Source organism: Plecotus auritus, assembly GCF_963455305.1.
Source record: "Plecotus auritus genome assembly, chromosome: 8".
Lineage (NCBI taxonomy): Eukaryota > Metazoa > Chordata > Mammalia > Chiroptera > Vespertilionidae > Plecotus > Plecotus auritus.
This window is the reverse complement of record NC_137782.1, coordinates 140,864,816-140,892,213: the sequence shown is the minus strand read 5'-3', so window position 1 is coordinate 140,892,213 and position 27,398 is coordinate 140,864,816. Positions and strand designations below refer to the sequence as shown.

The 27,398-nt window shown below is 41.2% G+C and overlaps 1 long non-coding RNA gene across 1 annotated transcript in view; it reads left to right on the top strand.

Moving 5' to 3' along the window:
- The window catches only part of LOC308256118, a 451,053-nt gene extending 439,582 nt beyond the window's left edge, over positions 1–11,471 (top strand). Inside the window, exon 5 of the long non-coding RNA XR_013961410.1 lies at positions 10,179–11,471. This is a non-coding gene — a long non-coding RNA (uncharacterized lncRNA). The remainder of the gene's footprint in view (positions 1–10,178) is intronic.
- The last annotated feature ends 15,927 nt before the right edge of the window (positions 11,472–27,398 follow it).

The window sequence follows — 27,398 nt, the reverse complement described above, 5'->3', positions numbered from 1 at the left end:
GGAGAACGAAGGTTTCCAAGAGCTGTTGGCAGACCACTTCTGCACCAGCATCTCCTTTCTTCTTTCTCCACAGTAGGACATGCCTCTTCATTCCATCTTCCACTTCTGTTTTGTTTTTTTTGAACAAGCATGATTTAAGAATCCTGAGTATAATCCTGATAACTGGGTAGCTGGTCAGTAATATTTTCTTTGAGCAGGGACTAGCTGTGTTCCAGTTTATGTCCTGGATCCTTGGATGTTTCCTGTGTGTTGTTTTTAGCAGCTCCGGGAACCTACTCTATGTCCAGTAGAAATACACTTTTCTGTCCAGCTTTGCTTTCTGAGGTGGGAATGCCTGGAAATCATTGCTGACATCTTAGTTCTCATTTGTTAAATGTGAATTATTTTGAAGTCAGACCAGCTACGCTGTGGACTGAAATGGTGGAGGAAAAAGAAAGAATTCCAGGTGGTCCAGCAGTCCTTTCTGGGAAAGCAGATCGTGGGTGAACACAGGGTATAAATGAATCAACAGATATTACCTTTTCATGTGTCCTCCCATCCTAAGTTTATTCGGTGTAATAAGAATATATGGGCTGGAGGGGAAGACTTTGTGATCTATGCCTCAGATTTATATCCACTCCCTGGAGTCACTGCTTCTCTAACCTTGCTCTGCCCCGCATCATCCTTCATCCCTCCAAAGTAAATAAATGGACTTCTCTTCAGCTTTCTTTCTTAATTAGCTATCAAAATTTGAGGTGTCACCCAGACTTTGAAGGCCCTCTGACACGGTTTTAAGGATGTGGGGGTTGCCTTGCTGTCCTTGACCAACTTGCCCTCTTCCATCAGCACTCTCTGCGGTGCCTGCTGCACACACGCATTTTCTGCCTGGCTCCCACCCGCTCCAGAGATGGCGAAGCTCAGGGCCTCTGTTTGTATATAGAGCTGCCTGAAATGCATTCGGGATCTCTTGAGGTGAAAGGAGTTATATAAACAGAGAATGTTATTATGGATTCTTACTACAGATGGAAATGACTGGGTATTCTCAAAATAAATAACATTTCACATTTTTATAGATCTGCAACATAATATGTGTGTGTGTGTGTATTTATATTCTTTCCATCTTGAATACACAGCCTCTTCTTCCTCAGCACTTGAACAAGTCATTCATTTTGCCTCCTGCTTTTTTGATTCTCTTCTTAAGAATTTATTTAATTGTTGCCAGCACTTGGAGAGTTAGGATGAAGCCGTTATAGGCTTCCTGTAGCTCCCGCCAGATAAGCCTGCCGTGGCTGTAGTAGTTAGGAAAGCTGAGTGCTGAAAACACTTAAGTTCTCTTTTTCCACTTCCCCTCTAAAGAGAGATCAATCGGCTTGGGGCTCAGCATAATTACCAATGGAAAACTTCCTAGAAGAGGTGCCCGGAATTAGAGGATTTGGGGTACGATACCTAGATTCAGAAGTTGCTTGCTTAGTTGTTTTGGATGTTCCCCTCCTCCTTGTACTGGATCAGTGCAGCATTCATTTTCTTTGAATTCTGGAGGCAAAGCATGCCATGATTCATTTATACATAGGTCCACTTCCAGGAAAGCTAGCTAGTGAGTCTTGGTAAATGAAGGGTAGGATTATCACTTTCATAACAATGCCAATCCACCAAGGAAAGTCCTGAGCTACTGGGACCCCAATGCCTAGGGTTTGCAGAAAAAAAGCAAAGATGCCAAAGATTTATCTGGAGCCAGGGAGGAGGAAGATTGGCATCCACAAGTCCAGACAACACAAGGCAGACAACATCTGGTTTGCCAGCTCCACCTGGCTCTAATAAAGGACTGGCTAGCATCCTTGGCAGGGGCTGGTGGGAGAAGCAGACAGAAGCCAACTGCCCCAAGGCTAGCCAGTCCTGATGGAAGGAGTGAAGGAAGGAGAGGTATCCGGGTGAGAGGGCCTCAGGCCCTCAGTATGGTGCTGAGAAATGGCTTACTTGGGGGAATTTGGGCCAATTAGAGAGTGATCCTTTCACACTCCACCATCTGGAGATGCCTGTAAGGGGCTCAGCCTCTAATTGGGAAGCCATCCTAAATGACAATGTCCAAATTTTAAGAGGATTTGATAAAATGTTAAACTAAGATTTATTGAGTGCCTAATACATAAGCAGGATCTTTGGTAGGAACTAGGATCAGTAACAACAATAATTACAATTGTGCTAATAACAATATGATGAAGATTGATAACTTTTAATGTGCCAGATTCTGTTACATGTAGCAACCCATTTAGGCTTTACAATTTTCTGTAAGGTATGCACTATTGCTATTATCATTCTCATTTTAGAGGGAGGAAACCAAGATTTAGGGAATTTAAGTTAATATGCCCCAGGTCACAGAATTAGGTGACATCATTGGGATTTGAACCCAAGCAGGCCATAGTCTATATTCCAGATTATGCTGAAAAATATATGGTCTGTACTTAGGAACTAATAATAGTGTACTAAATGAGGTAGACATGAAAGAATATACATAGTAATGATGAAAATAATTCCACTACGATGCACTGTGCAACAAAGCAAATTCAGATATAACATGATTAGATATTGGATTTCTTTCCTGGCTTTAAAATCACCTATACTCAAAAATTAACTACATAATTCAACTTGTATTTTTAAGATTAAATTTTCTGGACTGCTTTCAGAGTAGGGTTCTCACTGTATAGGAATAGTAGCTGATATGCTTAGTGTACTAATAGTGACTTTCATTGACCATGTACCATGAAGTCATTAACGGTTCTTACAACTATCCAAGAAAAGTAAATAATATCACTGATGAAGGCCATGAAGCTTAAATGATCCACTCAAAGTTTAGAGTTAATATAGTAGAGCTGGGATCAGACCAGAGACAGAATAACCCCCATTTCGATGCTTTCTTTGCTACGCCATGCACATTGCCTCGCTCCAGTAAAGTGGGATGGAGGAAAAGACTGTACATGGTGCCGTTACTGAGCAAGGAAGCATATTTAATTCTGTGAAAGGAGTTTGCATAGGGAAGAGGGAGCTAACACTGAGTTTTTCCGATGTGCCAGTCCACTGTCCTGGGCACTTAGCATGTATTCTTTTATTTTATCTTCGTAAAAACTGAGTCAAGATTTATGGACGAATAGAAATGTTTCAAAGAGACAGTAAGGAGATGTGGCTATTCCAAGCAGAGTGAATAGTATGGAACAAGATATGGAGGCATGGCATATTGTAGTATGTTTGGGGGAATTAAAATCCTCTTGGTATTATGGGAGCCTAAAGGAAGTGCAGGATTAGAGGGCATGTTTGTGGGGGATGGAAGATGGCAGTGACTGGAAATGAGGTCCTAAAAACAGAGCAGCAGTGACATCCTTGGAGGCCTTGGACCTAGGAATGTGGCTCTTTTCCTGAAGACCTCAGGTGGGTGGTAGAGTGAAGGGAGAAACAATTCCAGGTGGAAATTTAATGTCCCTAACAAAATCTTGAAAAGTAGAGCTATTATCCTATTTCTTTTAAACCAATAAGGTAACAAGTTCAGATGGAAAGGCAAAGGAATTTAGCCAAAGCCATGCAGTTTGTAAATGGCAGAGCTGGACATTGAACCAACTTCTTTCTGGCTCAAAAACCCACATTTGTTTTACAATCCCAAGATGTTTTGAAGTAGCTCCATTCCAGAGATTGGAAAGGAAAGGAATGGAAAGCAGGTGGAAAGAAAATGCCCAACAGTTTCAGACCTGCTCATTCAAGTTGTCCTGTTGCCAAAATAAATTGCTTTCTTCTTAGAGTTTTTTTTTTATTAAAGTTCCTAATATTACTGTTGCCACTATGAATTTTTAAAAATGTCTATCAAGATACCTAGTGTTGTAAGATGAAGTCACGCAAGAGCATGAGGAAAATAACCACTTCAAACTACAGGTGAGCTTCTCTAACTGCTCCTGCTAGCTAGGTTGGCACTGTTTTACGTTTAGAAAGTAGGGCCGCCTAGAATTGCTGATGCAGGTCCTACGTGCACAAGGGCACTTACTGAGGACAAAAAGCTTACCGGCAGTCCACTCACCTAGTCCCACCACTGAGCTGTCTCCATCTGGAGTAAGAGACCCATTTTCTACCCATACAGAAGCCATCCTCAGGAAAGAAGGATGCATCAGCAAATTGGCATAAAAGTTCGATCTAGTCTCTACACTTTATATCAAGGAGTACCACCTTAACTATTATTTGCATAATTTGCATAAATGGTAGCATTTAACTTCATGTTTAATGGTGCTATGCCAAATTGTTGTTATACTTCCTATGCACTGAATAATCTTGATTGACACTATAGATTGTATTGTTTTGTTTTTTATTTTGTCCTAACTAGTATGGAAAAGCTTGTGGTATGGGAGTTAGAGAATTTACTTCTCTACTCAGTAGTGACTGAACTTTGCCATGTTGCTCAAAGCTCCACTCAACTCAGCTTTGAATTGGACATAACACCTACATTATGGGATGTTTCATGGGCAGTGCCTGGCTGGGAGTAAGTGCTAACAAGTGGTCATAGTAGCAAGTGTTTATGTCATATTTACATAGTAGCAGAGTCAAGACAACACAGATGCACCTTCAGCCAACCTGGCTTGGATCTGCATCACTCCAGATCCCACGAGTGACAGGTTTTCTCCAAGAACAAATAATAGATATGGATCCAAAATGGGGAAATTGTGTGGGAGACATAAGGACCAGTGTTCTAGGTGGCTAAACTCCACACTACCTTCAGAGCACTTATAAAATTAATATAACATGTGCAATACATAAAGCTACACCTTAATTTACATATGATATATAGTTAGATTACACATTCATATAGTTTCTAAATTGCCTCCTTCCAGACTTTGCTCAAATGTACCTTCTCAGTGTGGTCTACCATGACCACCCAACCTAAATTCCAACCTTCCCCACAGCACTCCTTCTCCTCTCATTTTTCTTCTTAGCATTTTTACCTTCTAATATGCTACTTAGTTATTATTTTGTTCAAGTTTTATCTCCCCGCCCCCCCCTCCACCCAGAATATATGCTCATGAAAGCAAGGATTTTGATCTTTTATCTTAATAGCCTTCTTTTCCAGTGCCTGGGATTAGTAGGAGGTCATTAGTGAAAAAGGAAATTATATTATTGTTCCTTTTCTCCCCTAATTTCCAGGATTTGGCAGCTTATTTTACATAAACTTGTCCATAAAATGCTTTTCTTAAACAGTCAAGATGCAATTTCAGATGTAGGAGCTCTAATTAGTATACTCAAAAATTGTACTTGACCCATCATTTATGAAAACAAAAGTAATTTTTCAATTGTCCAGAATAACACAATTTCCCCTGGGATAAGAGGCCTGAAGGTTGCCTTTGTCTATTTCATGGAAAGATATAAAATTGAAAGTATCTCTCCCATCTATGATTTCCTTCCCACAGTATCATTAGAGGCTTCTAAGATTGTAATGTCAGTCTGAGATATTGCCTAATAGATAGTAATTAAAGACTTAAATCTCTACACAAACAATGCAGTGATGTTGCTCTGATAGTGGAAAGAAAAAAACAAAGTCCAACTGCTCCAAATCTCTCAATGTGAAATACTTGTTTCTAAATTGTCAACTCCATGTATGTGGTGTGTGCATGTGTGTGTGTGTGTGTGTGTTGCTTTTTAAATAATGGTTATTTTGAGCAAGTGAAGAGCTATACTTTTGTCATCTATGCATAACATTAGTATGAAAATAATGAGACTTTTTTTGGTGACTTAATTGATCCGCTGAATTTTCAGATGCTCGTTAAATGGCTAAGGCAGATGAGGTGACAAAGAATTTTTAAAATCTTTTTTTAAGTAATGCAATGGAAACACAAATAAATTGCAGCATGTTTGTGTTAAAGAAACCTTTACCAAGATAACATATAGATGTGTGTGGGTTGAAGGGGAGGGTGGGTGGCTTTCTTATAGGGAAATAATAAAATGGTACATAATTCAAGATCACAGACATCTTAATCACATACATATAAATAGAGACAACCCATTGGATTTGCTGGAACTTGATTTTGTTTAACTCACAGTGATTTTTCACTCTCTGTCCTTGAGTAACTAGTTTTCATTCCTGAGTTTGAGAGAAGGGAAGGTGATTAAAACATCAGTAAAAAAAATATGAGGAAGAACTAAGCTATCTGTGCCTGCAGGTTATAACCTGGGTTTATTGTGTGTGTTTTTTCCAACTGGTTAAGCTACAACTGCTATGGTATCTGGCAAAAGGGAGTCAAATTGGGGTTTCTTGTGTGTATAAGAAGCATTTTAGCCTAAGCACAGTGAACTTCCTATAATTCTACCTTCAGCTGGTGGAAGCTGAACTTGTGTTGTACGCAGTGCTTATTATTGTATAAAATTTACTGCAAAGGGGAATGATATGCATAGAGAATGTATACAGTAGCTTACTGCGTGCTAGCAGGTCTTTTCTGGGCTCCTAAATGTTAACTGGGTAGTAATGTAAGTTATTACACTCATTAAATTAGGCCACAAACAAGTCAACAGTGATTCAGCAAAATGGCTTTGTTTGTATAGTGCGAGGAAGTCTGATAGATATCCAGTCACACATTTATGGCTAAATGGATGAAGATTTTAACATTACAGCCTAATAAAAACCCCATACTGTGTGATTAAATAAGAGGGAAAGCAGTAAAAAAGAGAACGCGTAATGACGGTAACATGTAGGTCAGTTACAATTTAATTGTCATTGCTCTTCATTGCTAACATATCAATTCTCTGCTGCTTAGCTGAGCAGAAAACAGCAACTTAACATGTACACTGGGCCCACTGATGAGTCGTCAAACCCCCACTTCCATCACCTGCTTTTGACTACTTCCTTAACAACCACATGAAGTCTTCCTGCTCTAATAGGATAATCTTGCTGAAAGCTCCTGCTGATTATTTCTTCCCATGCTCAATGCATCAATGATCAGTAAATTTACTTCACACTCTACATAGATGCTAAAATTAGATTGTTTGCATTACAACTTTCAATACTTCTGCAGCAAGAAACACCTGCCTGCAGATTTATATTGTTTTGTTTAATGGTTTAAAATAAAGATAGCCTCACCGTGGCGATACCTTGATGTACTATATCGGAGGTGCACAATGGCTGATCATTTTTCTTACTTATCCAATTTGTACTGTATTTCTTGCCATATAAGGTATAGCTTCATTATCATTAATTGCAGCTTTAGAAAAACCGAGGAAGTATTTATTCTTGCCAACTTTGCTGCAATTTTACTTATTCAGTGCAACTAAGAAAGGGGGGGCACTGTATATTTAACTCCACCCCCCCGAATCTGGATAATTCACACAGATCTCAAAGGGGCCTTGGCACCTGTTTAAAATGTTAGCTCTAAAGAATTGTCTGTCTAGCACACTTATGCTGATCTATAGCAAAGACTTAACCGAGTACATAACTGAACTATTAATTCAGGTGCCTAAGGTGACATTTTTTATCCAGCTTAGCATAGTCTATTCCATATAGAATAGCGCACAGCTCCTGGTATAAAAAATGATCCGGCAGAAGCTAGATAACTTTATTAGAATGATTAGAAACATCAACAATTTTTTTTTCTCATTCCAAATCTCACTTTAATGCAGCTTTCTGGAAATCAAGCTCGTAGATTCTAAATGTCGCTACTATACTCTACTGGTAAATTTTCTTTCTTTTTCATCTCATTGTACCTACTTAGATAGAATTATGTGTCGTGTAAGGGCAAGAATAGGGGCCTGGAGTTCAAGATCATGGCCAAGCAAAGCAACCCCCCAGGAATTAGCTCTACCTCTGGATTGACATCTAGAGGCGGCCTCTGAGGAGGGAGAGCTATTGGGTTTGCCTTGGAGATTTGGGGAGAGCCTTGTGGTTACTTCCAAGACTGCCAGCTTATCAATCTCCAATCCTTATTTAAGGATCAGAGATGGATAGATACTCAGCCACAGCTGTCATCATTAAAAAATAAAAACATTTATAAGAGCCACCTTCCATGTGTTCATTTCTTCCTCCTTTAATCACTATGGGATGGGAGTCCTTGCCTTGAGTTCAACCAGGAAGAAGAACAAAGTAGCACATTACTTTTGGTTTCCATCATGTTCCTTATAACGATGACTCAAAGTGCTTAATGAATAAGTAACTCTTCTCAACATTTTGCAGATGCAACACTTAAGAGATTTGGACAAAAATAACAATATGAATAAATAGCTAGTTGTGGTCCTCCGAATGTCTGATTTTCTGCATATACCCCAGTCTATTCAACTGTCCCGGGCAGCGACTGTCTTCTGTCGATATGATTCCCTGACAACCATTCTGATAATAAGTACATGCCAAATTGGTTCCTCCAGCATGGGCAGCAGTTTTGCCATCTTGGATAATCATGCCTTGTGGAACTGATAACACCCTCACATTTAGCAAATATATGCTGATGACATGCGGAAGTTGCTTGACTAAGACACACTGCAGGTATTCCAACAACTGAGGGGGAAGGCGAAGAAAACCCTGTCCTCTCAGAGCTATCCAACTAGATTTGTTATTGGTAAGGGTCCCCTTCATCCTTTTATTTTAACTCATTTGTTGAGTGTTCATATATATTTCTCTTTGTTCCTGTTAGAAATAAATTGTAAGTAAAAGACTCATTTTCACAAGTAACATATATTATTCGGGGGGAGGGGGGATAAATGCATTGATTTTTCCATAAAAATGAGCTCTGTAGATTTACAAGTGCCTGGCTATCTAAATATAGAATGTGATAAATTCAAATTCACAACAATAGATTTAACCACATCATCATCTGAATAATCCATTAAACCATATTTTAACCTATCTGAAAATAATTGGAAGAAACAGTCCTCAGGTGATGTTAGATAATATTTTTGAATCATATTTTTCACTTGTCTAATTTTTAAACCTTGACCAAACATGCAATGTTCATTTTATCTTTGAATCCTAGAGAACTTGGCAAATTTTCTAATGACAATCTCCATTCAGTGACCTGAAGCATTGATTCATCCTCCAGAATATGAACTATCTTGATTCTTGATGTTACTTAACTGTTTGAAATATTGACACCAGTCGATCTTCTTTGGGGCCATGTTAGATTGGTCTTTCTCAAAGCAGTAGGAGACCAGTGTCTAGAGTCCCACTACACCTCGTGTGTGTGTGTGTGTGTGTGTGTGTGTGTTTGAAGCAATGCTCAATTTGGTAGGATAGACTACCGCTTGCTCCAAACAGCTGCCTGTTAGAAGCTTATCTGAAACCTTGACACACTTTTTGGAAGCTCATTAGACTTAAGAGTGATTGCAAATGAAAGAGGATGCATGGTTACTCGCTGACATTCATGCCTGCTTTTTAAATCTCATGCTATATTGTTGCGGATCTTGATTTCACACTCAGATGCTTAACCCCACATTAATATATGTCTTCTTCCTCAAGATGAACACAGCTACCTTCCCTGTCTGGCATTATCATTCCCGCCAACAAAATGGATTGCAGGAGATCTGGGATGGGGGAACAACGACAACGTCTCAAAATTTTAACCATTATCTTTCCACTTATTCTTTACTACACGACATATTTTTGAGTGCCTACTGGGTACAACCCTGTATCAAGCACCATGGAGATGCTTCTTGTGAGTTAGGTTCTCAAATAAAATGACTGATATCTTCGTCTCCCTAGGGTCATGCCAGAAGTCTATTTCTTTTTATCTTTCCTTATTAAATTATGTTTACCTGAATACACCGGGTTCATTTCACCTAGGCAGGATGTCCCATTAAGCATGACAAGTAGAAGGTTGCAAGATTAATGCTTTTCTTGAGCTTGAATTAGTGTGTCAGCATATTTCCAGACCTGGGACCAGCGTATATCGGAAGTATTCCATAATGGACCTTAGCCTCTAACTGAACTGCTCAATATCATTCCTATAACAAGACCACTTTTAAAGAACCTCATTATTGGCTTCATTAGATATGTTACTTGCATCAGTGGCTGCAGTTATGCGGATAACATAGGTGAGGTTAAGTTAACATAGCATATTTTTTATGTATTATATGGCATACAGCTTGAAGTAGCCAAAAGGTTTATGGCAATGTAATTGGTAGTTAGTGTGAAATTTGTAAGACAAATAGACAATATCTAGGGTAACCCCTCTAATCCTCTCCTTTCCGTTTTTTTACAGCCACCAAAGGGCCTCATTAAAACAGCAGTCAGCACCTTCGCGAAAAGACACAGTGCTTAGTGTGCCCAAATGTGACAGAAAATCTGCATTTTGTAAATCTGACACCTGTGATAGATTATACAGTGCGAAGCCATTTCTTCTAAGCATTATGAAAACGCTTAAGGTTCTCTTCTGAATCCAATTTTTGCTATATTCACTAGCTGTAACGAAGTGACAAAGAGCCGGTTGAGTGAAAGGAAGCTGAGAAGATAGAGAGGAACCTTTTCCTATGGCACGAAGCTCTTTACATGCAAAGGGGCCGAGAGCAGCAGTTGGCATTTCCAAGGACCACTTAGTCGTGGGGGTAACATTCCTTTACATAGGAGGACGCTGCTTATGAATGCACCGGCATTTCTGTGTGTGGAAGTGAACCAACTTGTGGAGAAATAGTAATTTTATAGGCTACATGGGAAAGATTCCTGGCTTTCCATCCGTTCTTGCCGATGAATGTTTCGCAACAGTACCCAGGCTAAGGGAATTAATGAACACCTTACCTTTCGTTTCGCAAAAGAGACCTTTGAAGTCAGAATGAGGAAGTCCAATGCAAATGTTGCAAAACTAGTCAGTCTTCTCATTTAGTTCTAGCAGAGCAGGTCATGGGAGAGTGGTGCCACCATGCATTTCAGAAGTGTGGTACCCTAAGCAAAGACTGCCTCCCTCCACGCCCTCACCGCGGCTCCTCCCAAGCCAGCAGCAGCACTCTGCCTGTATCCTTTCTCTCCGAGTCTAGTCCCCAGGGCCCCATTTAAAAAGATTTATATGGACCACTGACAACAAAGATGAAAACTGAAATTGGAGAATCTGTAAAAGAAAGAGTCTTTAAAAATTCTGTTTTATGTAAATTTACATGTTCATTGTAACTGGTGGGGAGGAAAGTACAGGACAAAACTTAAATATGTTTGTTCTGTATTTTGGCCCAAGATTTGAGAATATTTACTAATTATGATAGGGCCAAAAAGGTAAGGGTGACCTCTCTCGAGTCCTTTGTTCCTGCCTGTTGTTGAGCACTGCACTTGTATACGTGTGTATTTCCAGCGACTCCAGCAGAGGGACGAAAGCCAGTTCTGCACTCTCCCAAGCCTGTTCTCTCTCTGGCCAAACGATATTGAAATGAAGTTTTTTGTGTATAGAAACTTTTACAAAGATAGCCAGACCATATTGACCAATGTGCTTTATGCATTTTGTGATGAGTATAAACTGCTTGATATAGTGGTGGAGTATCTTTATTAAAAGTTAATAAAAGAAAAGATGATTAAAAAGCATCTTGCATTATTTATGTTTTTAATCCACAGCATGACAATAGAGTGTTATGTGTGTGCAGCTATCATTCAAATGAAGGAAACATATCTGACCATTGTTTATCTTTTAGTATTGAAAGTCTTCGAGGACAGATTGATAATCAGACTTAAAAGTCCCAAGGTAATCGCCTCTCTCTCCCCTTAAAGATACATGGCCATATATGCTACTGAAATTTCCTTTTCAGTATTTTATGTATACTTATTTTGAATCTATTAAATGGGTTAATTTTTCCCCATTGTGATAAAAGAAACCTGTTTTCATTTAAATGATTCCACTTAGATATTTGCAATTATTAATAATGCAGTTTACAAAAGGAAACATTTCAATGAAAGGAACCTTGAAATGAATCCTTGAGAATTTGGAATGGATGTCGCTTTCTCTTACAATAATCTGGGGTCAGTCTCTACTTTTGTTAAATTCAGTGACTTTTTTTTGAGGGTCAGAGCTCTTAAAGTTCAGTTGCTAGAGGGAGTGGCAAGCCTCTTGGCTGAGAAATCGCCTTGAAATGACTCTTTAGGAGGAAAAAAAAGGTAGAAAATTGCCTCATCAAACCCATATTTCAACCAACAAATCCTGTGATTCTCACTGTTCTTAATAGTTGACCCCTACCATCTGTGTCATGCCACTCTGTGGCAGGAACTCTCCCCTCAAATAAAGATCCTTGTAACCTCATCAGAATGTACTTGTTAAAAGTGATAATGGTTCACAATCAGTCCTTAGCCATGTGAAACACAATATCCTCTTTTTAAACATGTGGAGGTTTGGGGCCTAAATTAATACCTTAGCTCATGAGTCATTGAAAATTGTTTGATATGAGGGGAAATTGTTTGATCTGTGAGATGCTTCTGTGATCCAAAGAGTTCGAAATGCAGAATTTATTTAATTTGGGAGAGGAAGTTATTGTGTGAGGTCCATTGCAAACTGTTGAGTGTCATTTAGCCTTTACAAAGCTGCCCTCACATATGTAGTACCAACAGTAGACAATGTGTTTAAGGCAGTATTACATCTCCTCATAAAATAAATTTTAAAACATCTGAAATATAGGTGGCATGAGATTAGTGGGACTGGATTGAGAGAAACTACAACCTTTTACAGTGAATTCTCTTCATGTTCGTGGCTTACCTTGCCCTGAAAAATGAACTTTAAGGGGCATTGTGCAGGGAATGCATGGGTTTAAAATTCAGGGAATCATTCACATCTGTTAGGTGAGAATTAAAGAGTGCTCTAAAATAATGTATTCTTATGTATTAGAGCTACCACTGCCAAAGGCTACTGACTAGTAAGTATCAACATCTGTGTTACTTCTTTAGATTTCCTGATTCAATGTGTCTAAACATTTCATTTACTACGGGAATTTTTTAAAGTTGTTTTAAGCCTCTGTCTGACATACTGTTTCACTGAAAGATATCATTAGCAGATATTAGTTAAGGGATTATATGTACAATTAGCCCTAAATAACGGTAACCGAATGTTGTGATTCGTGTTATTGAAGGAACGCCAGGCTCTTGAAACGGTAAATAATGGAATAAAAATAAATAAAGGTACCTGTATTTTGACAGTGATATTCCACCCCTGGTTTTCCCCTGCACAAGCGTAAACATGCACCCCCCCCCCTCTCTCTCACACACACACAATCATTCAAATGCCTTTTCTTTCTCTGACAAAAATATTCATTAAAAACATTTCACTGTGCTGCCTTTTAATATAGCACGGGCATTCAACCTGCACAGGAAGCTTCCTGGAACCGCACAAATACTGTGTAATTATCTGGAGGCTCCCTGCTGGCTGCTGCATATTCCAGGCACAAAGTGAGCATCGCGTTTCCAGAGTCTGACTCCTGTCTTCATTGTCCCTGCTTGGAATATGGAGCCTCACTTCATTACAGTAGACCTGATCAAACTTGATAGATTTAGCCATTATTCTTGACTGTGTCAACTTTCCACAGTTTCACACCCCCCCACCCCCCGCCCCACTCCTTGGCTCTTTTGTTTTGCTATCCAGGGAAGGAAAAATATTCTGAGTCTAGGTTTCTCTCTTTCTCACCTCTTCTTCTCTTTCTTTTCTCCTGCCTTCCCTCCTTTCTCTCAGGGCTCTCTCAGCGCCCCCCATCCTTCTCCCTCCACCCCATTTTTTTCACCATCTCACCCACCCCCACCCCCTTTCCTTTCCCCTCTCCCCTCTCCCACCCAAACAAACTCAGGATTCAACAAATAATGTTCCTTGCACATCATGTGATTCAAGGAAAATAAGGCTTGCAATTTTTCTCTCAATTGTCCTCTTTGGTTTTGATTTTTCAGTTGCTATAAAAGAATTCTGCGGCAATGTTGACACACAAGGCAGAAATGCTTTGAAAATCCTTTTCTATTTCCTGTTAGTAGCACAGTAACTTTTGCTCTATGATGTTGTTGTGGTGATGGTTGGGCTCGAGTTTTTTTTCCCCCCTCAGTCTGTTTTATGACAACTTTCAAAGAGCACTTCAGAGTTCATATTTTCAAGGATCATCCACATCAGTGTATCTTATCAAATTTTATAAACGTCGAAGTGCATTTTCTTTGCAAAAGGCATTAGATCATTGTCTAGGCAAATACAGATGTTGATAAAACTGGTTTAGCATAACAGATTGCTTTGTAGTTTTTGAGAGTTGCTATGCAACAATAGAGAATTATATCATAGCTCTAACAACATGTTATTAAAGTATCAAAAAATAATGCATGCTGTATCATTATATGTAGGATCACACTGACCCCTCACACTGTGGTGGAACAAGTTCATCAATATATCAGGTGTTTGTGACTGCCCTTAAAATACATATTAGCTCAGTTTATCTGTACCCTAGTTAATGAATTTTTTGTAGTGAGATTTTATTCCCTGGGTTTTAATTTTTTTTTTTCTGTAGCATCTATACATCCCTCTGGTGGATCCCAGACACTGCTTAAAAGCAGAAAATAATGGTTAATGTCCAGGTCTGCTTACTAAGTGCAAATTATTAATACAGTAAAAACTTAAGGGTCTTAGAAAGTCATCTCGCCCTGCAGGATCTCTCCACACTCCCAGCCACTCCTATCCTGCTTTATTCAGTTTATTTTTTGAAAGCAAAAGCCACGCTCCCAATATGATGCCTTTCAACAAGTTTGCTCACAGGATTCTTATTGTAGCGTCTGCTTTTTATGCCTCCAAAAGAAGGTACGGTGCTAGTATGGCTTGAATTTAATATTACCCCCCTTAAATTAAAAATAAAATAATTATTTTTTAGAGTGGCATTTTCAGTCACACCAAAAGCTTCGAGGCATCTTAAAATGTAAATTGCCGTGGAGCAACACAAAGGAGAAAGGGAAGATTTTGAAGGCAATCGCACTGATCACTTAATTCAGTTGCTGCATATCCACTTGGCATAAGGTAATTAGAGTGCCACATTGCTGTAAAGACAGAAAGCTTAGGGTCCCATTCTGACTCACCCAGACGATAATACATGATTAGAAGTCAGTGACAGATCACAACTGCTGAATGACCCACCAAGGTCTTATCAAGGGCAAATCGCATAATTAGCATGCACTTGGCTGGCAGAGGAGTGCAGTGCTATTGTTCCCGCACAATCAAATTAGCCCCACCAGTGAGGTCACTGTTCTGTGACCTTAGAGACATTTCATGTTTCATCCCCCCCCTCTTCGTCACACACATGCACACCCACACAGCAGTGTGCACACACGCGTACCCTCCTAAACCAAATCTAAGTTCTTCGGACACTAAAACCATGTTTTATGGAGACATTTTTGAAGTACACTCCATTGACTCTTTAGTTCATCACGTATGGAATGAGGAATGAGGAGGCCCGCTAATGTAGTCTGACCCTGGGGGACACATATGTAATGGAGCTACTTTGACATAAATTCAAGCATCTAGTGAGGCCCGGATCTCATATTATTTGCTCTTAATACATCTGCAGCACCCCACGTGCACCAAGGAAGTCTTCCTTCAAGCTGCAGACCTCTGCTTCCTTCCGGTCATTGAAATGGCTCATGGAAGTGTTTCCTCTGCCTTCACCCCATCTACCTTTCCCTTCGTTGTTGTCTACCTCCAGCACCCCAAACTTCTCTCAGACAGAACCAATGTTTTGGAAATCGCTGAAGTCCCTCATAGCTGCAGACTATTCGTGCAGCCACAGTTCCAGCCCACTGTGCCAGCAGCAGTCCCCTGAGTGTGGCTATTGCAGGGTCCAAGGCTTCTCTTGCTGGGTGACCTGCCCGCCTGCAAAGTTGGCATCCTCCTTCCATTGTCAGCAATGTGGGCATCCGGGCCGAGCCCTCTAGTAAAGCAACTTGAATGACTAGCTTGAAGGCTGTTTTGTTTTCCAGCCTGAAAGTCACTTTGTTCTACACACTTTATCGCATGTTCACTGCACACGAGAGGCCATTTGGCACTCAGCACAGAGCAGGAGCATATGTTACTCGCCGCCTCCCCCCCCCCCCAACCCTCCCCCCCCCCCGGCCCCTGTGGCTTCCATCATTCAGTTGTGCTGTCTCTGAAACCGGCATCTCCACCACCCACGCCCCTGGACCTCATTCTCCTGACATTACCTGCTACCGAAACTTCTATTGATAATTTTAAAGAAATTGTTTACATATTATCAGATTAAAGCCGAGTTCTGAGTCCTTAATGAGGACATGAAAATATTTCATTCAATTAAGAACTAAATAATTTTAAAATGTTTACTCTCTGAATCTTGCCCAAACATGACTCACAGTTTACTACTATTAAGATAAGGCTCATGAAAGTGAAATTTCATAACATTTTCAGAAACATCTAGTCTAAATTTTAGTACTAATGAGAGGTCTAAGGAATATTGACTTGTCTAAGAGAAGGGGGCTCTGGCTGGAGGCTGCTGTTGGGGTATGGGGCTGCATAGGGGGTGGGAAGCTTTGGCTGTATGGTGCAATCAAGGAGCAATGCACTGAGTATCAGATGACTTGGGTCTGGTCTTGGCTTTGAGCGTGGCATGGCAAGGCTTTTTCAATTCTTGGCCTAGATGTTGTCAATACTACAAAATGACTAGCTTTGCCAAGAGGCTGTCTCTGATCTCTCCTAGCAATACCATCCTGTGTTTCTGAAACCTATGTGCAAGTTTTGCCCAGTCCATTTCATTGTATCTTCTCATCAACTGCAGTCGTTAATGTTGCACGTCACAGCTCCGATCATTGTAACTGAGGGTAATGTTGCTGGTATACAGACAGAGACTTTAGAACTCTCTCACACACAAGGAAGATAGGAATGCGAGAGTGTCTATTGTTTACAAGATTCTCTTCCCCCCCGCCTCCTGCCCCCCCACCACTTCTCATGCATACATCTTTTACAGTTAAACATCAAGGAAGGGGAGAAAGCCAATGAAAGCACAAACGATTTATGTTTAAATAATATGTTTCCAAAGTGTCACTAAGCAGTAAAGTTCATCTTTGAGCCAATTAAATAATTCCAACTCCAACGAGGCCTCTTCTGTAACTGTTCTATTTTGTGATGCATGTATTTTAACAGGTGATGTGTTTTCACAACTGCACTGTGTACTCCCATATTTTCTTGGGTTGGATTCAATTGTCTTCTGTTTTCTAAAGCTGAAATACATGGATATTTTAACAAAAGGAGATTTAAATGAGAATTTAGCCATACAGGGTCTTCCCTAAGAATTTATGTCTAAGATGTATTTCATTTATTATAAACGCCTTGGCCATTTGTGCTAAATGCATGGAGGAAACTTTTTTCTTGTGTGGCACAAAGATAATGTCTAAAGGTGTTGTTGATTGTACAAACACAGGGCCATCTCCCTTCAATGAAAATTAATACTGTCTGTCTAAAGAATGGTGGCAGTGTTCCGAAAGCCACACAAGTACCTGAAAACATTATGTTTATAATGATTGTGATAAGCTATTCCATCCTCCTGGTATTTAGCCTTCATGGTAACTTCTTTTTGATGAAAAAATATAGAGGATTATGCACAAAGGAGCGGTTTTTATACTTGCAATGGAAATATTAAAAAGGGACCCATTTTTACAAATTGTCTATCTAATAGAGATTTTACAGCATCTGTAAAATATAGACACTGCACCAGGCAGAACTGTGTCTGCTGTAAGGGTGTGTGCCAATTTGCATAAGGCGTATATTTTCATATGTGTGCTCCATGTACATTATATGTATCACATATAAATATAAATCACGCTACCCAAAGTCTCAGGGGACCCTCCCCCCTCAACCTTAGTCATCTAGTGCAAACCATGAAATTCCCCTAACAAACAGGATTAAAATTCACTCCTTTCAACCATCCCAGACATTTATTCCTTCCTTTTCATTGAGCTACATTTGTCTGATTTAACAAGATAAGATTTGAGTGCTGATGCAGCCCGTTGTTAATGTAGCAGCCGCATCCACCATACCATCGACACTCGGCATCAGAGGAATGCATAAATCAGGTATTCAAAAAAAAATTAGATATGCAGCACACCCGTTTTATAGTCCCAGCCTCAGAAATTGAAATGGCCCAGATTAATGTATTATATCTTACACACTGTCCGAGTGAATCAACTTTAATATATTGAACAGATTCGCAGAACAAGACTTTGTTATCTAAGGAGCACTCGGAAGAAGGAATTGACCTGAGGATTTGATTTGGTTCAGGTAGTTCATGTTGTACAGCAGCATTTGAATAGTTTCACATAAAAATAAAATTTGTATTAGAAATATTGCACATCATTTCTGGGCTCATCCGCACGACAGCTTTGCAGAGGGCCAATCTTACAGAAACAATGTCCAGCCCAGATAGGATTTTAACCTTTGCTTCTGACGTGGCAAAACAACATAATTGTAATTGTAATGCAAGCTGCGGCTGCTCGGCAAGGCAGCGGGCGCAGGCTGACTTTAACTAGTTTGGATTTTGACTGGAAATGAAATGCCCATTGAATCGCTCATACAATAGAAGCACCGCAGTCCGTGGCGCTCCCATTCCCAAAGGCTCAGCCCGGCGGAGGCTGTGCTGCGAAGAAGCTGCTTTTCCTACTGCTGGAACCCGTTCCGGCGAAGGACGGGCATGGAGGCAGTGTAAGGTTGGGAGGGCAGTAGCTCTTTTCCTTGCCAGGCTGGCATAGCCACAAGGAGGAAACAGCTTGGGGACCGGCAACCAAAGATGATGTGGGCTTTCCCCCTGACTGCCTGGAAGAGGGGAGGGATGCCGAGAAGAGCAGACCTTGACGTCTGGGGAGAAACCGTCTTCGTTTGAGGGGTACACAGCAAAGTGTCTCATTCCTCTGTGACTTTCTCCTCTGTTTCACAACCTCTTTGTGTAATCTCAAGATCTGCAAGATGATGCTCTCTTTACAATGACGGAGCCTGAAATCCCTGTCCTATACTCTCCACAGTGCCAGCTGTGTGATCCACAGCCCCTGGTAAACTGCCCCCTACCCCGAGATGGGATTCTACCCATGGACGCATTTGATAGAACAAATGCGGGCAGTAGTGAGGATGATTTCCATATTTGACTCAGAAATAGGCAGAGAAGGGTCCTTATATGTAAAGACAGCGGGCAGATGCACAGCAGGACAAACACTGGTTCCTGTTAGCCACAGATCCAAGATAAACAAGAAGCCAGTGAGAGGCACCCTCTCTCCTCGGATGGCACTCCAGGCCACAATGACCTCAGTTACAATCCTTCCTCCCTCTTTGCCCGGTTGGTCTTGCCTGTGCCCCATGCCATTGGTTGATTCTGGTTTTGCAGAGATTGAGGGTCCAGACTATCCCCCCAAATAGCGATAACTAACAGGCTGGCTTTGGCACATTCAGTGGACTTCATACGTTGACGCCTAATGCCTGTTTCTCTGACTGGTGAAGCCATATGTGAGCATATCTGACATCAGAAATCTGGCTCTGTTTTTAACACTACTTCTCTTTTCACCTGCCTAATTCTTGTGTACTCTCCAGTTGTCAATATATTTTTGACTGGGATCTCACACCTCAGCCCTCCTGTGCCTTCTCTCCCACCAACCAAATTCAGGCTGGTCACCCGCCTACGTGCTCTGCTTGCGGCCTCTGTTTCCTCTGGGCGCATATTCGCCTGCTAGTTTGTAATTGCTGATTTAATGCTCTTCCTCCCAAGAGAACTCAAAGCTCTTTCAAATTGTCTTTTCCATACTGACATCTCTCATTCTCAGCACAGTGCCAAGCACATGATAGATTTTCACTAAGTATCAGTGGAATTCACTTATTTATTCAATAAATATTTCTGAATGCCCACTGTGTGTGAATGCTCTTCTAAGCTCCAGGGTCACAGCAGCAAACACAGCGAAGTCGCTGCTCTCACAAAGTGTCTGTTGTGGAGTGGGAGGTAGACGTTGGCAAACCAACAAATAGTAGATGAGCCAGATGAAGTCTGACTATCTGAGAGCGACAGAAATGGCAATTTCATATGGTCCAGCCTCGTACATTGCATGCCATGTGGAGATAATGAGCGCATCGGTGCAGTAATGGTGTTTGACAACATCCTCTGAGTCATATTCCAGTGTAAAAGGCTCTTGCTTGAGCTTATTATATTTTAACATAAAAATTCTCCAAAAATCATCAGACAACATCGGGCACCATTAGTCAGATGGAATGTAACAGTTGCCCTTAATGATGACGGAGATGGCAGTACTCGTGTCCCTTTGCATTCATGTTACTTTGCAGTGTTTGCTGGGCAGTTCCAGGCCCTACTTCTGTAACCGGCGTCTCAGCATATCTATCCTCAGAGCCCCAGAGACCGAGCATTTGCCAAGTTCCTCTGAGGCCCAGGCTGGGTGGTTGGGTGGCAGTGGCCGTGGCTGACAGGATTCTCATGGTGGCCCAGTGACCCTTTTTCCTCAAAGCCTGCAGCCCGCCACCCTGGTTCCCATCAGTCACTGCCACCAGGCTGGGAAGAGTGCTTTGGGGTCCAGTAAGCCAAGGAAAATGAGACAAGGGATTTGTCCACCTCCTCGCCCGAGTGAGGAGTGCCAGCGTCTGTAATTGTGTTGTACGTGGCCAGTGCGCCCCTTTCCCCCCTGTCCCTCACGCTGCTCAGAGACCATCTTGGAGCCCCATATCTGTGTCCACAGGTGGTCATCACATGGTTCCCAAGTCTGGGACCCTGAGGGGACATCTTTCCTCCAGCAGGCACATTTGGCGCGTTATTTCTCACAGCATGTTCTCATTGTAATATCCAGTTTTTGACAGCGCACATTCTCTGAGCGTGTATGGGAAAGTGTCAAAAAAAAAAAAAAAGTGCTAACATTTCTACTAGTTGGGATCATTAATTTTCTCAAGGAATTACTAAATAAAATGATGTTTTTTTAAAAAGCCCTCCTATGCTGCCATTTCTAAAGTTTTATTTTAAATGCTGAGTGCCCTTAACTGCTTTTTTTTCTTTGCACTCAGATTTTTTTTTTCAGTTTAGCTTATTTTTTTTTCAAGTTTAAAGTTCATAGCTCTTTTATACGATAAATATTTTTGTATATTTTTAAAAATTATATAGCAAACAATGCTGTTTGGTAGCTTTTTCTGGAATTACAAAGCTAAGGAAAGCAAAGAAAAGCTGCTGTGTTGGGGGGTAGGGTGAATTTCTGTCCCTTTAAGACCCTGGGGTTGGTGGATGGTTTTGGATTGCTAGCTCACTCAAGCTGACTGAAGGCCAAGGGCATATGTCTTATTTGGACCATCTCAACGATGTATCAGAGCTGTACCAGCTACCATGCATTAAGCATAGCTTTGTGTCATAACTCACTAGGCCCTGTGTTATAACATTATGGAGACTATTCTTCCCATATACATACAGCTAAACTGAGGCTAAGAGGGTTCACTGTGTGTCCAAATGTACACAGCCAGCAAGTAGCAGAGCCAGGCTCCAGGTCTCTCTCTCTGAAAGCCCATAACCTAGCCACTCTCACCCAGCTCTGGACATGGCTCAAGATATGGTACGTGGATCCAAATTTTTCAGCAAAGGAATGCATTTGCCATTAGGAAATAGTTGAGGTCTTTATATTAAAACTAGAGGCCTGGTGCATGAAATTCATGCACAGGTAGGGTCCCTAGGCCTGGCTGGTGATCAGGGCTGATGTTTATATTAAAACTAGAGGCCCAGTGCACAAAATTTGTGTACAGGGGTGTGTGTCCCTCAGACCAGCCTGCACCCTCTCCAATCAGGGACCCCCTCGAGGGATGTTCAACTGCTCATTTAGGCCCGATACAGGTAGGATCAGGCCTAAATGGGCAGTCGGATATCCCTGTCACAATCCAGGACTGCTGGATCCCAACTGCTTGCCTGCTTGCCTTCCTGATTGCACCTAACCACTTCTGCCTGCCAGCCTGATCACCTCCTAACTACTCCCCTGACAGCCTGATTGATGCCTAACTGCTCCCCTGCCAGCCTGATTGCCCCTAACTGCCCTCCCCTGCAGGCCTGGTCACCCCTAACTGCCCTCCCCTGCAGGCTTGATCACCCCCAATTGCCTTACCTTGCAGGCCTGGTCCCTCCCAACTGCCCTCCCCTGCTGGCCTGATCGCCCACAACTGCCCTCCCTTGCAGGCCTGGTCCCTCCCAACTGCCCTCCCCTGCTGGCCTGATCGCCCACAACTGCCCTCCCTTGCAGACCTGGTCCCTCCAAACTGCCCTCCCCTGCTGGCTATCTTGTCGTGGCCATCTTGTGTCCACATGGGGGCAGCCATCTTTGACCACATGGGGGCAGCCATCTTGTGTTTTGGAGTGATGGTCAATTTGCACATTACTCTTTTATTAGATAGGATTGGTGTCTAGCCCTAGCCAGTTTGGCTCAGTGGATAGAGCGTTGGCCTGTGGACTGAAGAAGGTTCCAGGTTCGATTCTGGCCAAAGGCACATGCCTGGGTTGCAGACTCAATCCCCAGTAGGGGGTGTGCAGGAAGCAGCTGATCAATGATTCTTTCTCATCATTGAAGTTTCTATCTCTCTATCCCTCTCCCTTCATCTCTAAAATCAATACAAATATATATATATATTTTTTAAAAATTGGTGTCTATTGTACATCTGTGCCAGGTTCCTTTAGGAAATTTTTGGGATCTTTTTCTTGTTTTCTTTTTTGGCCTTTACCCCTAAGGACTTGAGCCTTTCTGAGACTTCTTACCCTTGATCTTACAGACCTTGACATAGGACACTTATACAGTAAATTGTGCAAAGGGTGACAAATATTTTCCTGTGACACCTTCGCCCACCTGCATCCTGGGTGGGTGAAGGTATCACAGGAAATAGACAACTTGGAGATCCACAGATATCTTCTAGTATTCATGTATCACTCTTTTCATTAAGATCCAAACAAAATAGATTTCCCCAAGGTTTCTGGAGCTTTGAGATGGAACAGGAAATGCTGTATTCTCCCATCCTCCTCTAACTCTGAATGCTTGCTGCTTCTGAGCTCTTTCCACAATGCTCAGCCACCCTTAGGAGCATTGCCTTCATTCCCTCAAGCACCACAAAAAATGAGGTATTAAACATAATTAGATTTACTGATGGTTTCCAATAGTAGAGAGGGATTATAGTATGGACAGAAAATAACTTTGAGTGGACTACCTGGCATCTCTGCTCTCATGGGTCTCTGAATAGCCTCATTATAGGTATGTCTACATACATGCCAGATCTTCCCTAGGACTCAGCCTTGGGTTATTCAACTAGGGCTTGTTCTTCCTACTATATAACCCTTTTACTGCTTCTAGTCTCCTCTAGATTTTCAATCTTACTCTTGTCCTACCAGTCCACCAGAGAAAAACTGAAAATTCATATAAAGTTGTTCTATAGAGCAATTGAACACTGTTTTCCCCCATTTCACACATTGCACCGATATCTACCTTTGGATAACCAAGAAGACCCACTAACTGGCTATCTTAAACAAAGAGCCACCTACCACTGAGATGCTCTCAGGAGCTTACCTAGAAAGGAAAAGGTATTCTAGTCATTCTATTTTTGTAAATCACATTTTTCCCCTTCTATTGACTTTTTTGTCCACTGACCTGGGTTTGACCATAATGTAGAGTTTAGCTAGTAGCCTGTTCTCACTTTCCTCAGCTCCCCTCCACATAGTTGGATTCAAGGAACCATGTTTGGCAATCCTTGAAAGTATTACTTCACCTGGAGACTGAGAGCTAATCTTTGAATCAAAGTTTTGCTTTTCTCTGTTCTCAATTATTATGCGATACAAATGTCACATGAACATGAGTCTAAGTCATTTATTTTCATCCAGAAATAAACTTGGTATGGTTATAATTCACCTGTAAATACACCATCCACAGTGCTTTAACTAATCTGAAAGACAACTATATGATGAAGCCTATGTATAATAATAAAAGGGTAATATGCTAATTAGACCGAACCTCCTTCTGGAAGTCATTCCGGATGAAGCCGGGCTGGAGCGAAGCTGCCTGGGTCCCGGGTGCTTGAGGGAAGCTGGTGCCCACAGCCGGGGGAAGGAAGGCCTACTCTTGCATGAATTTTCGTGCATGGGGCCTCTATTGTATAATAACAACTTAAATGGCTACCACATTTTAAGCATTTCCTACCTGCAAAGTAGCATGTCTGACAAAGCTTCTATCATTTAAGCTTTATCAAGTGTTGTGTGATGGAAATTGTTAACCAATTTTACAGGTGAAAAAATTGAAGCACCTATAGGTTCATGACTTGCACAAAATTACAGAAGCAAAAGGCATGATTAGAATTTGAGTCATTTTGTCTCCAGAATACAAATTCCCAACCATTCTATTGTATCACCTCTTTACACAGGTGATAATGGGCTAGCTCCACATGTAGGAGCAATGGGCCCATGGCTGTAGGTCAATAATAGACCAAGTCTAGAATTCATTAAAGCCAATTAAAGGAAAAGGGAGGCACCGCAGGCTCAAACATTTTCTTTGAGCAGACCTAAATTTATCTTTGATTTAATTATTACATGCCAATTCGGGGACAGCTTCATATATATATATATATATATATATATATATATATATATATATATATATGTATATATATATATATATATATATTTCCTAATCTAGTTTCATCAGAACATCTTACAATAAGCTTTTTCTTATTCCTCTCCACTTTGTATCTCTCTGGAAGTTCTTATAGTATGTCTGAGCTTGAAGATCAGCAAATGAGTCCATTTCTCTAAAGCATGTGAAACCAAGCATTTGGATAATGTCTGACATAACTTGCAGTGGGAATCAGAGTCAATTTTATGGTGCTTGTAATGGATGATATTCAGGCTATGATTCAGAACTCTCTTTGTTACTTCCCTCACATACTCAGAATATTCTAGGTGTGCTTACCTGAACAACATGGTTCTATACGGTATTTCTTTTAAAAATGGTGCTCTGCTGGTGAGTCACAGCGCATGGTGTTGGAGCGTCGCCTTAGAAGGAGGGCCAGCTGCTGCTAGGCTCTGAAGGGTCTCCTGCTCCAAGGTCTGCAGTCACTGTGAGATTGCACAGAGGCAACTCAGAGAGTCACTCTTTCTAAACATTGTCTAAAGGCCCTAAGAAAGAGTATATAAGGATCTGGAAAAGACTAATCAACTTATGGCAGCAAGCTGATCTAAACAGCCACAGCCCAAAAAAAGGAAAAAGAGGAAAAACTCCAATCATCCAAAGGTTTAACATCCAACATCTAGATGTTTTCAATATTGGTGTCATGTGAACAAAGCCATACTATCTTTTGGCCAATGGCCCAAATGGAGTGAAGCAACTTGGACATTACTGAGATTTTTTTCTTTCAGATGATGAAAATATTATCTTAAGCTTGGAATTTGGTGGTGAAAGGGACCTTGGGAATTATCTGTTCTATTGGGGGAGTGACCATAAGGGTATGACTTGGCCAGTCTTAGTCACAGACATTCCAGGGATGGCAGTGAAACACAGTTCTTCTTCTGGTTGAATCTTCTTATAGTAATGCCATGCTTGGCAAGGGAGGGTGGGTGGCTGGACTATTCCAGCTTTAACACTGCTTAGCCAGGGGTCCTCAAACTACGGCCCGCGGACCACATGCAGCCCACTGAGGACATTTATCTGGCCCGCCGGGTGCCACTGCCTGTCCTGCTTAGCAGCCAACTCGTCCCAGGCCCGCAGTGTGCATAGAAATTTGTTCATAGTTTTTTTTTTTTTTTTTTTTAAACTATAGTCCGGCCCTCCAACGGTCTGAGGGACAGTGAACTGGCCCCCTGTTTAAAAAGTTTGAGGACCCCTGGTACTGCTTTTCAAATGTAGACATTATTAAGCCTGCATAAGTGGGATTCCCAGCACAGGTTGTTGCATCATCATCATCATCATCATCATCATCATCATCATCAAATATATGGAGCAAATACACTGTGTGTGCAAAACCACTGACTAGGCTCAAGAGAGGATGTGGAGAGGTTTGCAACACCCACCCACACTTTAAGTTGTGGTGGTGCCATTGAAAATAATCATTTATGCAAACCTAAGAGTTCAGTGAACATAATGCAGCCTAAAGAAAATTAGGCTTTGAGTTAAATAGATCTTGAATGCATTCAGCCTCCTATAAAACCAAATTTTTCATGAGAACATGTGTGTAATGAAATTTTAAAAGTATTTGAGAGTGCAAATAACTACGTTCCCTTAGCATCTCTAAGGGAAGTAAGCATGTGTGAATGGGAGGGGCCGAGGGGTATGTAGTGGTTACACCTGTAAGTATGATTCAGGCCAATGTAACATCAATAGCATAAGGACAGTTTTTGAAGCTATTGGCAGAGTTATGATTAAAGTATATGAGGCATACGGAATGTAGGAAAGACAAATAAGAGGGTATGAACAAGCTCCTAAAAATAATTTTTATTGTGTTTATTTCTTTTAATATGCTCATTTTTGCTTTTAGGAAAGTCCTGAAAGGTCATATTTTAGAATCTTTGCTCCCAATGATGCCCTTATACTCTAAAAATAAACATGAATTTTCTTTTCCAGTGAAAACAAAATTAATTAGGTATTTGTTACTATTTCAAAGTTCCAGCTTTTATTATAAGTCAGTCATTTTGGAAAAAAAAAATTGGAAGCAGTTAAGACCTTGCCCCCTGCGAGGCTGAGAGTAGGGGTTTTTGGTGCTTCAGTGAGTCCCTGAGACCACTGGTCTTCAGTTTGTTCTTCCTGGAGAAGAACGCCTCCATCCGCTGGCTGTCCCACCAGCGATACTGCTGCTACCACGCACCAGCATAGAGCACAGATTGCTGCCCAGCTCCTTGGAGAGGGGCCAGTGCATTTGTCAGGAATTGAAAAGTTTTGGAGCCAGTTCGAGGACTTTCTGGTACACAAAGCATTGGCTGGAAATGTGGTAAGTATTAAATGGGATGTTAATTTTCATGAATATTTTCCTCATGGTTGTAGCTTGTGGTCATTGAGCAATTTAGCAATCACCATGCGGTCTGTTGGATACACAGCCTGGGTGAAGTTCAAAAAATTAGCAGCCAGTCAGTGGGGAGAAGGCCAGAGCTCAAATTTACGTGTTTTTTTTTTTGTTTTTTTTTTCTTCTATGCACCTCAGGGGATGGCTGATTCTTTATTAAATCTTTAGGTGCAACCATATGCCTGAATCTGTATTTACTTCCCATTTGATGTCCTTTCACATTTACAGCCCTTTCATTCAGCCTGTGTTTGTCAGACTAGCATTCTAACACCCGTGGCTTGTTGGCCAGCTCATTCTTTGCCCCATCATGTAGGATATATTGCATCATTAGCTCCACAGACACTTACGTACAGGTTCAAAGCTTTCACAATTTCATTCTTTTCTTCAAAGTGAGGGGGTTCATAGGAGTTCTAGAAGTCACAGGTCACAACAGAAGATATTTGATATGAGGACAGTGGAAAATTA